This window comes from Cupressus sempervirens, chromosome 1 (genome assembly GCF_028749045.1).
Source record: "Cupressus sempervirens isolate cs-2001-9-10 chromosome 1, ASM2874904v1, whole genome shotgun sequence".
Classification (NCBI taxonomy): domain Eukaryota; kingdom Viridiplantae; phylum Streptophyta; class Pinopsida; order Cupressales; family Cupressaceae; genus Cupressus; species Cupressus sempervirens.
Window position 1 is genome coordinate 402392264 of NC_143118.1, and position 17286 is coordinate 402409549.

Genomic DNA, 17286 nt, shown 5'->3' on the forward strand with positions numbered 1-17286 from the left:
TTTGCAAAGCCTTCGACTTTGTTCCTCAGGCGACTCTCTTTCAGCATCTTAGGGATATCAAGATCTTAGAGATTCTTCTTACAACTATTATGAGATTATATGAGCGCATCGAGGGTAGATTTAGAACTGCACATGGCTTCTCTAATTCTATCTAGAGCACTATCAGGGTGAAATAGGGCTATCCTCTCTCCCCCACTCTTTTTGGTATCTACATTGATGAGCTTGAGGCATTTCTCTGTGATTGCTCGCTCCTTGGCGATGGTTGTTATTTACATCAGGCATTGATCTCTATTCTCTTATTTGTTGATGATGTGATTCTCCTAGCATCTTCTCCCAATGGTCTTCAACGACTCCTTCATGGCTTGGCCTCTTTTTGTGACTCATGTGAGTTAGTTGTAAATCTAGGCAAGACTCGGGTTATGGTCTTCAATTGTTTGAGGACATCTCATCTCCATTTTTACTTCCAAGGTATTGAGATCGAGATTGCATTTTCATATACTTACTTGGTGGTTAAGTTTATTGGACCTCGATTCAGCTTGAGACCACCGATGCGGCCCAAAGTCAAAAAGGGGCTTGAATCCCTCACTATTCTTGAACGACAATGCTTTCGACACCACTTCCAGGACATCATGACTAAGATGTCTCCCCTTGACTCCCTAGTCTAGCCGTCTGTCCTCTATGGCTCTATTGTTTGGGGCCTCTCGCTCTTGGAGTTTGACTGGGCCTCTATTGAGAGAGTCCAAACTCTTTTCCTTCGGTGCATTATTAGATGTCACCGGTTCACACCACATAACATCATTCTGGCTGAGTTTGGTGCTCATCCTTTCAGATTGGGGACCATCTTTGATTTAGTTTGGCTTCTTCATTGGCTTCGAAACTTTTCCAATTCCTCCGATGATCGTCATAGATATTCCTACTTGGCTTACTATTCTTCTATGGAGGTTGCAGATTCAGACTTTGGTCACAGGTCTTGTTGTCGGTACACCCAGGTCTCTGCTCTCTTGGGCTCGATTGGTATTAGCTTGGATCATCTTCCCCCCTTCCATTTTTCTCTGGATGCTCCAACCCATCTTCTTCCACCTCAACGGGAGCTGAATGAGCATGCTAGACTTGACATCTATAGACAATATATTATCATGACCTAGAAGAATCCCCCAGGTGGGCTCCGTCCGCGCATGGCCTTCTATGCTGAGCTCTTTCTTGATATTTAGGAGGGGATCATCTTACATCCCTGGTACCTCACTCATCGTTGGACTCATGCTCTTTGCATCTCCTTGTGATCTTTTAGGGTGGGATCTCATTGGCTACATATTCAGACTGATCACCAGATTGGTAGGGAAAACAAGATCTGTTGGCTTTTTCACCTTGGGGAGGTTGAGTCCAAGTCTCACTTTATTTTTCATTGTCCCATTTACTATGAGATTCGAAGGAGATTTTATTGTTTGTTCATAGAGTGTTGATCTCTTCCCTTATTCTTTAGATATATTGACTAGCACTATCTTGCACTCTACCTTCAAGAGACCATGCAACTTTGTGAGCATACTATATAGCTCCAGCTTTGCTCGACATCGACCCCTACGCAACTCTTCACCTCTTTCTTTAGTCGTACAATTCTTACTCAAGGATCGAAGCGACCTCTCTGCACTATCTTGGTTCACACTAGATTTGTGAAACCCCGCAGAGATTACACTTGGCAGTGTCCCTCTAGTAGACCTCAGAGGTGACCTTCCAGAGTATCTGATTGCTCTAATGTCCACCTTTCCATTCAGGACTACTCACTTGTGAGAAGTTCTTAGCTGTTGTTATTTCTTTTTCTTGGTTTTTATTGTTGTTTTACTTTCACATTCTTTTTGTGGACACCTTTTGGTGCTCCCTCTGCTGGCATTTTCCCTTTGTACTATTTCTAGTCCCTTAAACCCTCATTGATCTCTTGTTGGACATTAATATATTTATCTTATCTTATCTTATCATTGAGCTTGGATCTCTACTCCTCGTCGGGGTGGTTCTCACTCACTTCTTTTGGTTTTTGTTCTTGTTCTTTCTCAGACACCATTTGGTCCTCTCTTGTTTGTTGCTTTTATGGTTGTAAGTTCTCAGTCCCATAGACCTCTGGTGGTCTTTCGTTGGACATTGATACATTTATGCTATCTTATCTAAAAAATATATTAGAAATAAGATGATGGAATTTATAGTTTTTATAATAGTTGTCCAATCCTAACATTTTTAATGATTTGCCCATTTTTAATAATACTTTATATGCATGGATAGGAAAATTAAAAAAAACATAGCTTTAGATCATCATTATTTAAAAATTTGTCAAGCTATGTTTTTTTCTTTTTTTAAAACTATTAAAATGTATTTCTTTTGGATGATCACATTTATTTTATAAATAAAGAAAGTTCATGTTAGTTTTGGTAAATTGTTTTTTTTTACATGAATTGGTGTGTTGGATAAGATTCATTTTTTGATACGAATTTGTTTGGTGGAAAAGATTCACGATGCCATTATATAGTTATAATTATGTCTTTTGACATAATTAGAATAAAGGTAAAGGCTGCATTTCTACAACAATGCCACATAAGCATAACAAGACTTTCAGATGAACCAATTGAAAAGTCAAAATTGCTCAAAACAAATAGTTGAAAATCAAATAAATTGTCATTTGGTTTATTAAAGAAAAAAAGGCATACAATTCTACCTCTCGGCAAATGATTAGTATTAAATAATAAAGTACAATTGATGACCATTGTTGACTTACAAGACATTACATTAGAATAACATGCGATCAATTTACAATAAGATGTCAACCAATATGTCGAAATAGGTATGCCAAGTACATCATATCGAAATACATAAGTTTCATACATGATATGTCAATCTACAAGTCAAACATCTCGAATATATAACTAATTACAAATTTTGTAAACATGTAAGAGATTCAAATTTACATCGGACTGCCATCCATCTGCAAGCTCATGTCTCCTAAGCCCTTGAATGTGAGTCCATCTACTATCTCAAGTTAAGAGTGTGTGTCAGGTGCTTTTACTGCCCAACCACAAAGGTTTTAATTCCCCCAGGGTTCTTCCTGTCACAAAGAACTCTCCGACCTTGCTCGAGGAACCTAGTAACTTGCGACGTTTGGATTAGATAGATCTAGTGTAGTCACATAACTAATCTACGTGCACATATGACAAAAAGTAGAAACATATAGATGGATGGTGCAAGGAGAAAATTAAAACAATAATCATACTTATCAATCATATGCATATAGAAAATAGGTTAGCCAAGCATTTAACTAGGAATAAATTGGCAAGTAGTAAGAAAAGAAACATTCATTCTTTCTGCTGATAGGGCTGCCATCCTTCACCATGTCTTCTACTGGAAATCGAAGTATCCCTTGATGGCTAAACCTTGGCATAAAGATTTCAACCCATTGACAGAATCTTTTAATACGTTTCCTGTCTGGGTTAGGTTGCTGAATCTCCCCCTTCACCTTTGGGTAGATTCTGTTTTGGAGGAGGTGGGGAGCTCCTTTGGTGCTTTTTGTTTCATTGATAAAGATTCTTCCAATGTTTTTCGCACTACGTATGCTCGCATACTAGTTGAGATCGATGTTTCCAAGGGACTTATTGAAATGATTTCAGTGGCTTCTTCTTTAGGTTCATGAGATATCCTTCTTGACTATGAGGGTATCCCCTTTTGCTATAGGAAGTGCCGCAAGACTGGTCACATGGCTTCCGGCTGCTTTGCAAGTAATTTTGGGCCAATGATGCCCCCTTCTTGGTGGAAAGGGGCCTCAGAAGATCACTACATGGTCCACAAGGTCCTCTCTTCAGGGGATGACGACTCTCTTCAAGATATTGTGGTAAAGATCTCTTCTACTATTCCTGGTTCTACGGCTAACTATCATCCTTTGGCACCTTTGGTTGCAGCAAATCAGTCTTTGGTTACTGCTGTCCCATCTTCTAGTGCTTTGAAGGAGGATCCTCCTTTGGCTCCTTCTGTGGTTGTAGCTAATCTATCTTTTGGTGCCTTGGGGATAGCCACCTCTCTGGCTCCTTCTCAGGTAGATGTTCCTTCTCCTATTCCTGCTATCAATTCCTCTACTATAGTTCATCCCTTGGCTTCAGGGGTATCAGGGTCAAGTTGTGGCCTTGTTGATTCTCAGTGCTAGTTGGTAGCTGGTTTGGTGGGGGCTGGAAGGACCTCTATTAATGGTAATTTGGTCATGCCCTCTACTTTTGTTTCATCTGGGGCGGTCCTTCCTATGTCTTCTTCTCTAGATACAATAATTCCTGTTGCAGCCTCTTCCCTGGTCTCAGGGATTTCTGGTGGTTCTGGTGTTGCTGATTTACGATGGCAAAAGGCGGTTGGTTTGGTGGAGGATGGATGGACTGTAGTAAAAGGAAAAAAGATGAAGCCATCCACTGCCTCTTTTGATATGGCATTACGGTCTCATAAGAAGGGATCTAAAGGCAATGCATGACTGTTTCTGGTCTGTTCTTCTTTTTTGCCCCCTGGCTTTTGGCCTATTGATCTTTGTTGTACATCATGGTAGGGGATTTCTTTCCCTTTATTCTTTGGGTTTCAGGAGCCTAGACTTTTATTGTGTTGGTGGCTATCGTGATACCACTTTGGTCACCTTTTGTTTGGTGATTTGATGTACTGGCCTTTTGTTTGGCCTTTGTCCTTTGGCTAGGCTTTAATTGCTTATTTTCAGCCTTTTGTTTTGTTTGAACTTGGGTTTCAGGATCCCTGTAAAACCTGTTTATCTAATCAAAAAATTCATTCTTTCGATTAACTGCCGTTCCCTACAGTGCCCACATTAAGAACCCATTCTAAAACTACCTTTCAATTAAGATTGCTTCACCTAGCAATATATATAGATTTTGAGGTGTATAAACAAGGAAATAAAATGCTAAAAGACACTTGGTACATTTTAGTGCTACCAATATACAAAGACACACTTTTCACCAAATCGAGAAGGAAAAGTTCCACTATTCCCATATTAGAAAAGATGTTTTGTCAACAAGCTCTAAACTAATGTAAGGGCAACATTTCCAATTCTAGCAAAGCAATTGATCTAGTATTTAAAAGAATGTGACACAAAACACAATTACATAAAAGTATAAAAGTGATGAATTAAGGATAACATCCAATCAATACTCCACTTGTAACACCTCTTATTATGAAAATAAAATGCTAGACATTAGTGAGTTTGTTAGAAGGTCACAACATTACTACGTGACTCAAGATAGTTCCTAGTTCATCACTTAATAGATTGACTTGTGTATGTGTTGTAAATTTACAATCTGCTTGATTTTAGCTTGCGATTTTAATAATGAAAATCAAATTTCATGAACACATCATTCATGATTTACTATTGGTCTTTTCAATCATACAAGGTTTAAACCTTTGGAATTTATGCACATTTCCCAAATCTAAATTTACTAAGAGTTTGGGAGTTTAATATATTTTAGGATTCCACATGATACATATATTTCAATGAATTTAATAACGGATTGACTAAACTACTCGTGCCAAGATTCTGCCTAATAGCCAAAAACTTAAAACACAAAAATTAAAACGAATCAATGATAAGAATTTGACTAGCAATTTCAACAATATTTTGCTAATTTTAAATGTGCTATGTCATTGGCTTGATGTTTCAGACTGTGTATGCTTATAGGAGTAAATAAGACATCGTAGAAATTGACACCCAACCACACTTATTTATTAACTAACCACATGTCCCCATGCAGCTTCTTAGGTGTAATTTATGCTTAAATTTAAGCATTTTGAGTGTTGCCATGCCATTTTTCAATTGTGGAAAAAACAATAATTTGGAATCCATCCTAACTTTTGTGGAGCAACCACCACTTAAAATATAAAATTAAGCATTGAAAAAAGTGGGAGGTTGGAATAAAAGTCATTGCTTATTGAGAAATGTGACATGTGACTCCATGAAACATTTTCCCTCTCCTTTATTGCCTCCTATTTTTTCTCAAAATATTTTTCTATAATATTTCTTATTTAAATTTCATCTAAACTTTCTATTTTGGATGGCTGCTATGAAATAAGCAGCAAAAGTCAACAAACATGGGGCCATTAGCTCCATAAAATGCTACTAAAATTTTTGAGCAGCGATTGCTAGCTAAAATAAGCATAGCATTTGCATGGGGACCTGCCCTTAGAGAACCGATGCTTAAAGATTTGGTTATCTACTGATCTTTGTTGGTTTCCCATAGAGGTTACAACTTGCATAGTCAACTACAATCATTTGAAACATTATAATGGAAAGAATGCAATTTAACCAGTAGTAGTTTCAAGCTGTCAACGATAATGCTTAAATATGCAAGCACAATCACATTATGATAACTGTTATTTCGAAAAATCAAAATTTATCAATATAATTTAACACTCTTATGAAGTTTACTCTTCCAGTTAAAAAAATTAATTCAATGTTTGTTCAAAGAGATTAATTGAAGACCCAAAAATGATTAATGCAATACAATTGAGCAAACATGATTGAGTTTATCATTTTGGCTAGACTATCCAACGACATGAGAAACAAAGAAGTTTTTCTAATTGAACGCTTCTCAGCAAATGACTTACTTGTGTGGGGATGTTTCTCCCCATAACATAATGATGGGAGGAGAAAACTATTGTGGCAATATAAAGGTCAGTGCGTTGTTTAAGATTTAAGACTAGAATTGACAACATTCTCATTGTTATAACTAAACCAAGACATTGTTCTATCTATTTAGTGTTTAGTTTATTGGAGTTCTTGCAACACCAAGCTTGAGAAAGCATCACCTGGTTAAGTGACTACATGTGTATGTAATCAAACATGCTACTATCTAAGCTGTTAACATAATGATCAATCTTCATAGGTTTTGGTGCTCCATGAGCGCATATATGGATGCACTTTTGTTAAGGAACATTGGATCTAAGATAAGAGATTCAATAGATATAGATTAATGCTATATCACTTGCTGATATTGATATATCCTAATTTGTTCTACAACATAGTTTTGTGCAATATGTGTATGATGAGAGCTTCTCTATATTAATACAACTTTGCTGATGTTGTTTTTCAAACTACACATGTATTGGACGATCACTAAAGGTAATGCAATGTATGTTGATCAATTTTTTTCCAGTAGTGATCGTCCATGATATAAATATCCTTTGAACGGTGAGACCCTACATGAACAGTGAGACCCTACATGAACGGTGACCCAAATAATGCAAATGCCTTCCCTTAGTGAGGTTGAGAGATGTATTATGAAACATGCCAACTACTAACATACAACAAATAAAGTGTTGATACAATTACCTTCTTCGATAGATGCTAATACATGTTTGACCAACAATAATCATTACATGTGATAATGGTGCCGATGCAAGGCATAGTTTTGATTGATGATTATAATGAATTCTGATATAGTGATTAGTAGATAAAAAATATTAACTTTATCATATAAATATATGTGTACAATATTCTATATGATTATGTCAATGGGTACCATGTCCAATTGATGCTACAATTTCAACACTCCCTCTTAGCGAGGGAGGATACAACCATTTCATAATAAGCTAATTAGAATTCATAGTATCATTTAGGAGATAATCATCAATATCATATTATTTTTACACGAGTATTAGCATCAACACCAATATGCCTATCAATAAGGATATCAAATTAAATCATATTCTAGAAGGATACGAGTTAGCTAATTTCTAGCACACTCTGGGACAATAACTGAACATACTTTTATCAAATAATAAAATTGATCTTAGGAACATCAACATAGTCTTCATCACAACTAGTATTACAATCTCCAACATTCTCTGAGACATCAACTTAATATAGCCTATTGTGATATGTTAATTGTCATGATCACCTGACACAATCTAGGACAATAATTTAATGTAGTATATCACAACAATAGATCAAGATCTTAGAAACAACATATGTTGTATCATGATCTCTAGCACATTTCAAGACAACGATTTTGATGTAGGAGCATCCTAGGTGTAAGAGCAATCTTGCATCACCCAAAAGTATTTGCTTTTTATTTCTTGAATAAGAGTTGTCTTAATGCAAAGTTGTTGTCTGTGAAGGCTTGCTTCTTAGTAAGTCAGTCATACAAGCTCAAAATATCCTAATTGCAGAGTTGGATGCTCATCTTGGATATATCAACATATCAGTTGAGGTTCAGTGCGATATGATGAGTATTCATGGATTTATTGTAGATTTTTGGTGTGCAATTTAGGTATAAAAAACTTCAGGTTCACCGTTTAAGATATTAGAGTCCTTGGATGGGCTCTAAAATGGGGTTGATTGGAGCTTGCGCCAAATGGCCCATGTAGATGAAAAGTCGAGGATTCCAAAAAGTGGTTATAATAGCTAATCAGAGCAACAGTTCAAAGTTTATGGCCTTCCAAAGTTGGGTTGACCAAAAATTTCAAAATAAGTGTAAAAGGTGTATTGGGCTGACTCTATATGTAATTTTGGAGTTAGTCAATCTCAGAGGTTAGGGTTTGATGTCTAGAAACTTCCTAGATGGTGTAAAAATACCTATCTAAGGAATGTGCATACATTGTCTAGGACAACTTTGGGTGATGGTTTGCAGCTCTGTGTTGCAAATTATTGTAAGGAAGGCACCCATATATGGGTTTGCATATTGTATTTCAAAATTTTGTTCTTGCAAATTGCTATTATTTCTTTTTTTTTTCTAATGTGTTTATGGTATTAAGGGGAGCACCCTTCATCAAGTGGCATTAGAGCAAGAGTTTCTGAGTGTGTAAATAGATTGTCGACTGTGAGACAATTGCACCTAGACCATGGTTTGGGCTGAGTGTGAAGATAGATTGAAGATTGTGAGGTAGTTTGCACTAGGGTTTTAATGGAAGAGCAAAAATGCCTCCACAAAGAGATTGTGGTGGAAAAGTTGTAGGTGTTACACCTGAGGGTTTTAGAGCGCTCTAGAGACAGATAAAACCATTGGAAGAACAAATTCCTAGAGGAATAAATCTTTCTGTAAGATATGAAAGCGAGGATGAGGACAAAGAAGAAGAAAATGCTAAAGTATAGGTGGTTTTGAACCTAGAGGAAGAGATGCTTTTTAAGGCCATCCACAACATTGGAAAATACCTAAGTTTGAGCTTCCCACATTTTTGGGAAATCTTAACCTAGAGGAGCTAATTGATTGGATCAATAAATTGGAGGAATACTTTGAGTATAAATATATTCAGTATCTTAATAGGGTCATGTTTTTGAAGGAAAAATTGAAGGGGCATGCAAATATCTAGTGGTAGGAGATTTAGTTGGAGTGAAATAGAAGAGGAAAGGATAAAATCACCAGATGGGAATGGATAATAGCTAAATTGAAGTGAAAATCCATTCCTGTGGATTATGAGCTTGATTTGCTATAGAAAATGCAAGGGTTGAAGCAAATGGGACGATTTGTTCAAGAGTATACTAAAGAGATCTCATTAGAACCAGGCACGTGAAAGCTGATAAGGAGAAAGTTTCCTGTTATCTTAATGGGTTAAGGCCAAGCATTCACAAGGAACCAAGTTTGGTTCAAATGACTAGCATTGAGGAGGCATACTAGTTTTCTCTAAGAGTTGAGGAGAAGCTGAGCAAAAAGTTTGATAATAAAAATAGTGGTAATAGTTATGGTGAACAATCTTATGGAGGCTAGAATGATGATCAAAGAACAAGGATGAGACTGATAGTAGTAGTCAAAACTAGAGGAGAAACAATTCCAACCATTTCCATGATCAAAATAATAGAGACTAGAAGGAAGAGGCAGAGGGAAAGGATCTCGAAGAGGAGGTTTTTGTGGAAAATAATTTCATTGGGGAGAAGAAGGGCATAGAGAATTTGAATGTTTCCAATGCCAAGGATGTATAGATCAGAGCGGAAGGCCAAGCTAGAGTTTCACTTGTTGATGAAGATGCCAAATCATCCCATTCTAAAGATGCTGAAAGAGGAGAAGTCCTAGTTAATAGGAGGGTCTTGCTAAGTGGAGAGAATGAACTTGACCAAAGGAGCAATTTGTTTTGCACTAGGTGCAAGTGTGAAGATAAGTGTTGTGATATGATCATTGATGGTGGAAGTACTAAAAATTTGGTGTCAAAAAATATGGTCACAAAGTTAAATCTCAAGAGGTAGAAACACCTTTGTCCATACTGTATTCCCCAAGTGCATGATGACCACAAGGTCATGGTCAATGAGTAGTGCCTAGTGAAGTTCAAGATTGGAAGCTACCAGGATGAGGTGCTTTGTGATATCATACCTATGGACATATGCCAAATGTTGTTGGCTAGGCTGTGGCAGTTTAACATGAATGTTGTACATTATGGTTGAGAAAATACTAACACTCTAACAAAGAATGGAGTGAAAATAAGTTGAAGCCATTGAAGGAAAAAGAATAAAATGTATGTAGTGCTGCTACGATATGTTTTGTTGATGGAAAAAAGTTTATCAAAGGCATGAAGCATGAGCATATGTGTTTTTTTGTAATCCCAGAAGATGGTAAAGAAGAAGTAGAGGAGGTACCTACAAAAGTTGCAGATTTTTTGGGAGACTTTTCTAAGATTGTGTCAGATAATGTACCTGATGGATTACCCCCAATGAGGAAGATCAATCACCAAATGGACTTGATCCCATGAGCCAATTTTCCAAACAAGTCAACACACATAATGATGCCAATAGAAAGTGAAGAGTTGAACAGACAAGTGCATGAGTTATTGTAGAAGGGGTTGATTCGAGAGAGTTTGAGTCCATGTGTTGTACCAACATTATTACCACCAAAGAAGAATGGAGAATGGAGGATGTGCACAGATTCGGGGGCTATCAACAATATCGCAATCAAGTAGAGATTTCTGTTGCCAAGGATGGATGATATTGTTATGGTTTCACAAAAAACACACCCCATTTCTCCTAGAAATGGGGACCCCCTAGTAAAATTTTTGTTTCCCAGACCCCTAGTCCGAGGCCTGGGTCATTTTTTCAAACTCTTCCTAAGTCTAGATTGAGTCCTAGTCTTTGTTTGGACAAGTACGGGGTGTTATAACTGTGAAATATTGGAAAATTTTGAGTGTTTTAGTGCATAAATGTAGACTTGGGCACTAGTTCACATGCACACCTATCCAAGGTGTGCAGGTGTGTTGAATGCGTGAGTGTGCACTTATCTCCCTTTGGAGATGCACACTTGTGCACATGTATAGGTACACACCTCCAAAGGGTGTGCATTGGTTCTAAAAGCTAAGAAACACCTAAGGAAAGGTGAGTATGTGTGCACCTCCCCAAGGTTCACACATGTGCACCTTTCAAAGGAGAATTAAAACCAACATAAGGGTGCACACATGTGCACCCCATAAAGGTGCACAAGTGCACACTATTTTTTGCACATTTAAAAGCTAAGTCCCCCCCCACATAGCACTTGCACTAAGCGCATGTGCGCAATTGCGTGCATGGGCACCTCACCCAGGTGCACAAGTGCACAAATGCACCAAAAGACCCTTGATATGCCTTTTCAGCGAACCTCTGAAGGTGTGCTAGGTGCACTATTTTGCATATCAGGGGTAAAAGGGGGATTAACTTATTTTTTCACTATTTTGAATCATTTGGGCTAGGTTTTTTGTCAGTTAAGGTTTGTTTTGGGTTAGGTTTTCAACTCTCCAAACTAATGTTTGCTTCTTTGAGCAGACAAAAAGGCATCCTTAACTTGTCGGGGTCATAACTATTGACCTAGAGCTTAGAATTCAAAACTGTTTACACTATTGGAAAGAAGAACTAAAAATCTAATTTTAGTCCCTAAAACAACGAGCCTTTGGTTTCCCAATTTTAAGGAATGACAAAAGTTTCAAGTTGAAATTTTGAGCAAAAGACCTCCAAAAAAGCCAGTTAAAAAGAACTAGAAAATCTTGTTAAAAAGAAATGAAAAAATTTCAAACATTTTATCATTTTGGATAATCTGGATCACTTGATCTCTAACTGGGAAGGATCAGACAGTTGGAGAGAAGAGAAAATCAAGGAATAGACTTAACAGTGCATGAAGATGTGCATAACATGAAGGTGCGCAAGTGCACATAACATGAAGGTGTAGCGCATAATGCACAAGCACACATATTATAATAACATCTTCATTATCAACAACAATATAGATGTTACTTAAGCTACTAACCTTCACCTTCAAAGAAATCACACGTAAGTTTTGATTCATGAATTTACACTGAAGATCAAAGATACAAAGGTTGGATAGATGAACTAGAATAAGTTCCTCATCTTATGAAACTATCAATGACAAGATTCAACACAGGTGCCTTGGGATTTTGATAGAAGAAGCAGGAGTTAAAATCTATGAAAATGTTTGGCTATAAAGAGGGTATAAATCATCAAAAAAGGCAAAACAAGTACACTAGAGTGCTCCTAGACCTCGTCTGAGAAAAACCTAGAAATCATTTTCAAAACTAAGAATTTTGATTTTTTGGTGAACTGAGCACCTTGCACAAATTTCATCAAGGTGCACAGGTGTTCTTTTCATAGAGGTGCACTGACAATTTTGAAGTAACAATGCATCAATAGTTAACTACCAATTCCTAATTTAGAGCTTTCCATGCACCAGAAACACATTCTGACGTCAGTTCAACTCCTAGAAACACCTAGAGAAGGTCAAGCTTCCATTTTTAGAGCTTTCGATAATTCTCATATTCTCTTACAACTTCCTTCTTCTTATCTATTTATTGTTTCTTTGTTTTAAGACATATAAAGGCTCATGCACCCATTAATTGATATAAACAAGGGTGGAGTCCTACTTATCGCCATTTAGAGAGTCAGTTTGTACATAATTAGATTTGTTTTATTAGTTTTAAGCATATATTTGCATGAAGAGATCTCTCACTCTCAACACAAATTGAGGAGATGATTTCTTATAAATTTAGGAATGGAACATGTATTCTAGGAAGTTATTTTGATGCAATAATATATGCTTTTGGTGCTCTCATTTTGAGTGTAGTTATTCTTTTCGGAGTGTGTTATTTTTTGTGAATTCTTGTTCATGATAGTAATAGAGCCAATAGTTTTGTTGTGTTGATTTGGTTGTGTGATATTTTAGTTCTGGTGTTTACCGTGTGTTGACGAATTTCACTGATGTACAGAGTTGGAGAAGAGATCACTTTATTGTTTCTACATAGCTTCTCATCTTGCATGAGCACACTTTTTGTGGCCTTGTGATTTGATAAGAAGTGAAACATCTTTTGGTTTTACTAAGTTTCCATCAATGATTGCATTAGTGGATTTGAGGAAACACTGCTCCTACTTTCATTGGATTCCTACACGATCTATTCCACAATTTAATTCGCAGACATGTTGTTACCATGGTTTATGTCCATTAGGAATTTCCCTTTTCATGCTATTTATCTCTCGTACTTTATCTTCTTTATTTGATTTTCTAACCCTTGGTTAAATTAAGAATTCATATAGTTGCATTGTTAGATTGTAGTAATTTAAAAATTAGAAAATACTAAAAACATATTTTTTTGGTGGTTAATTTTGAAATAGCAAATAGATTGATCATCTTATCCAAAATTGGTTCGAACCAACAGAGGCCTCTTTGTGATTTTTTTATATGTTTTATCTTCAATGGAGCGGATTCCAATGGGTTGCAAGATCACCCAAAACCTTGAAGTTAGTCTTAGATTAGCTTTTCAAGAGAGGAGTTCAAAAGGATTCCTACCATTAAGCATCATGCAAAATGACAACCCAACATATATTATGGACTGTTTGAGTGGATTTGTGTATTTCACAAAGATAAATATGAAGAGTGGGTACCATTAGTTTCACTTTAGAGAAGGAGATGAGTGGAAGAATTCCTTCAAGACAAGGGAATGATTGTACGAGTGGTTAGTCATGCCTTTTGGGCTAACTAATGAACCAAGCACTTTCATGAGGGTCATGAATGAGGTATTGAAGGAGTTTTTGGGTAAGTTTATCATTTTTTACCTAGATGATATTTTGATTTTTAGCAAGACATTGGAGGAGCATTTGATGCATATTTGTAAGGTGTTTGATAAGTCGTGAGAAGAAAAGTTGCTGATAAATCTAAAGAAGTGTAGTTTTGTGAAGGAGTTTGTGTACCCAGGATTTGTAGTTTCAGCAGAAGGTTTGAAAATGGACCTTGAGAAAGTAAGGGCTATCCTCTAATGGCCTACTCCAAGGAGTGTGACTAAGGTAAAATCTTTCCATGGATTGGCTATTTTCTACGTAAATTTTATCAGAGGTTTTAGCAGTATTTGTGGGCCTTTGACTGAAACAATGAGAGGAGATAGAAAAGAATTTAATTGAAGTTTAGGAGTAGATAAGAGTTTTAATCTGTTGAAACAGAAAGTTAGAGAGCAACCCATTTTAGGACTTCCAAATTTTAATAAGGTGTTTAAAGTAGATTGTGATGCTAGTGGCACTGCAATAGGAGTTGTTTTGACCAAGAAGGTAGACCTATTGCTTATTTCAGTGTGAAGTTGAATGATGCCAAAATAAAATATTTAGTTTATGATCACGAATTTTGTGCTATAGTTCAAGCATTGAAGAAGTGGAGACATTATCTTCTTCCTAAGGAGTTTGTTTTCTATACCAATCATCAAGATTTGCAATATTTTAATAGTCTAGGGAAATTGAACCAAAGGCATTTGAAATGGGTTTAGTTTTTTGAGAGTTATATATTTGTTTTCAAATACAAGAGTGGGAATCTAATAGAGTTACATATTCTCTAAGTAGAAGACAAATTTTATTGACTGAGATGCAGGTAAGGAACTCAAGAATTTGTATCCAGAGGATCCTTATTTTGGGGAAGCTTGGAAGACTTGTATAGAACCTGTTACACTAGACATGACAAAGTGGTTGGATTTTATAATCCAAGATGATATGTTGTTCAAAGGAAGTTAGTTGTGCATTTACATAAGTTCTATGAGAGAGAATCTCATTAAGGAGAATAATAGTGGAGGGTTGACTAGACACTTTAGTAGAGACAAGACCATTGTTTTTGTTGCTAAGAATTATTACTGGCCATAGTTGTAGAAAGTTGTGAAGAAGTATGTACAAATTTACAAAGTATGTCAAATGGCAAAAGGAGTGAAGCAAAATACTAGGTTTTTTCAACCATTACATGTATTAGAGAAGTCATGGGAGGATGTGAGCATGGATTTTAATCTTGGTTTACCAAGGACATAGTGAGGGCATGATTCCATATTTGTGGTGGTTGTCATATTTTCAAAAATGTCACATTTCATTCTCCGCAAGAAGACTAGTGATGTTGTTCATGTAATTGAGTTGTTTTTTAGAGAAGTGGTGAGACTTCATGGTTTGCCAAAGAGTATAGTTTCAGATTGAGATACCAAGTTTGTTGGGTATTTTTGGCATACATTATGGAAGAAATTGAAGACAAATTTGAAGTCCATTTTATCACATTATCCAAAGAATGATGGACGAAGTGAAGTTGTGAATCAAAGTTTGCAAAATTTGCTGAGATGGTTGGTTGGAGATAAACTAAAGTGTTGGGATCTGATTTTACCATAGGCATAATTTACATACAATAATTTTATCAATAGAAGTACCTGTAAATCACCATTTCAGATTGTATATGGGAGTAGTCCCAGAAATGCTTTTGAATTAAGAAAATTGGATAAAGGAGAAATAAGTAGTGTTGAAGTGGAAGAATTTGCTCAACATTTGAAGAATATCCATGAGGAGGTGAGGAAGCACATTATTAAGATGAATACATAGTACAAGGCTATGGTATATGTGAAAAGGAGGTATAAGGAATATTAGTTTGGAGATGAAGTCATGGTTCATTTGAGAAAGAAACGTTTTCTAGTGGGTACATATAATAAGTTGAAAATGAGGAAGTTTGGACTGTGCAAGATAATGAAAAAGCACATATTTTGAAATTCTTATGAAGTAGAGTTGCCTGTTTAATTGAATATTTCACCAACATTTAACATTTTAGATTTGAGAGAGTATTATGAAGGAGGTGATGGAGATGACATTGTAGAGATACAATGGAGTATTCCAACACGTAGTTCGACTACAAGGAGATTGAAGAGATAAACCATGTTGGAAAAAGTACAAGGAACACAACTTATGAAGAGTACCTAGTCAAATGGAAATAGAGGCTAATGGAAGACTCATAATGCCTAGCAAGGGATGAGGTTAAATTTCTTGTCTTTCCTTTGAACTCCTGAGATGTGACAAGTTCACTTCTCAAATTACCTTGGGTGTTTGATGCTGGAGCATCCTGGGTCTAAGAGAAATCTTGCATCACCCAAAAATATTTCCTTTTTGTTTCTTGAATAAGGGTTGTCTCAGTGTAGAGTTGTTGTCTATGAAGGCTTGCTTCTTAGCATGTCAATTATATGAGCTCATAATGTCCTAATTTTAGAGATTGATGTTCATCTTGGATGTATCAGCCTACGAGTTGAGGCTCAATGTCATATCATGAGTATTCATGGATTTATTATGACTTTTTGGTGTGTAATTTTGGTATAAAAACTTTAGTCTCACCATGAAGACCTTAAAGGCCTTAGATGGGCTCTAAATGGGGTTGAGTAGAGCTTGCACAAGTCATGCCATGTAGATCTGAAGCTGAGGATTCTAAAAAGTGGTTATAATAGCTAATCAAAGAAATAGTTTGAATGTTATGGCCTTCCAAAGTTGACTGACCAAAATTTTCAAAATGAGTGCCAAAGGTGTATTGGGACAACTCTATATATAATTTTGGGTCTAATGTCTAGAAATGTCCTAGGCAGTGTAACAATGCCTATATAAGGAATGCCTATACATTGTCTGGGCTTTGGGTGATAGTTTACAATTTTTTGTAGCAAGTTATTGTAAGGAAGGTGCCCATGTGGGTTTGCATATTGTATTTCGAAATTCTATAATTTAACATTTGTGGCGATAATAAGAAGCTCATATTTTGTTCTTGCAAATTGTTGCTATTTATTTGTTTCTATTATGTGTCTATGGTATTAAGGGGATTACCCTTCATCAAACTTAATGTAGTTTATCATGATGAGTTTTGTTATTACAATCTCCAACACATTCTAGGACTAAAACTTAATATAGTCTATCATGATAACTGGTCAAACTATTGGTAAGATCGTCACCTTACAATAGCGACCTTACAAATATATCAAATGAAAGATCATCACCTTTCATGACATAATTCACATATGCAACATTGTAACTCTTTTAACATTTAAAATATAAATGAATAT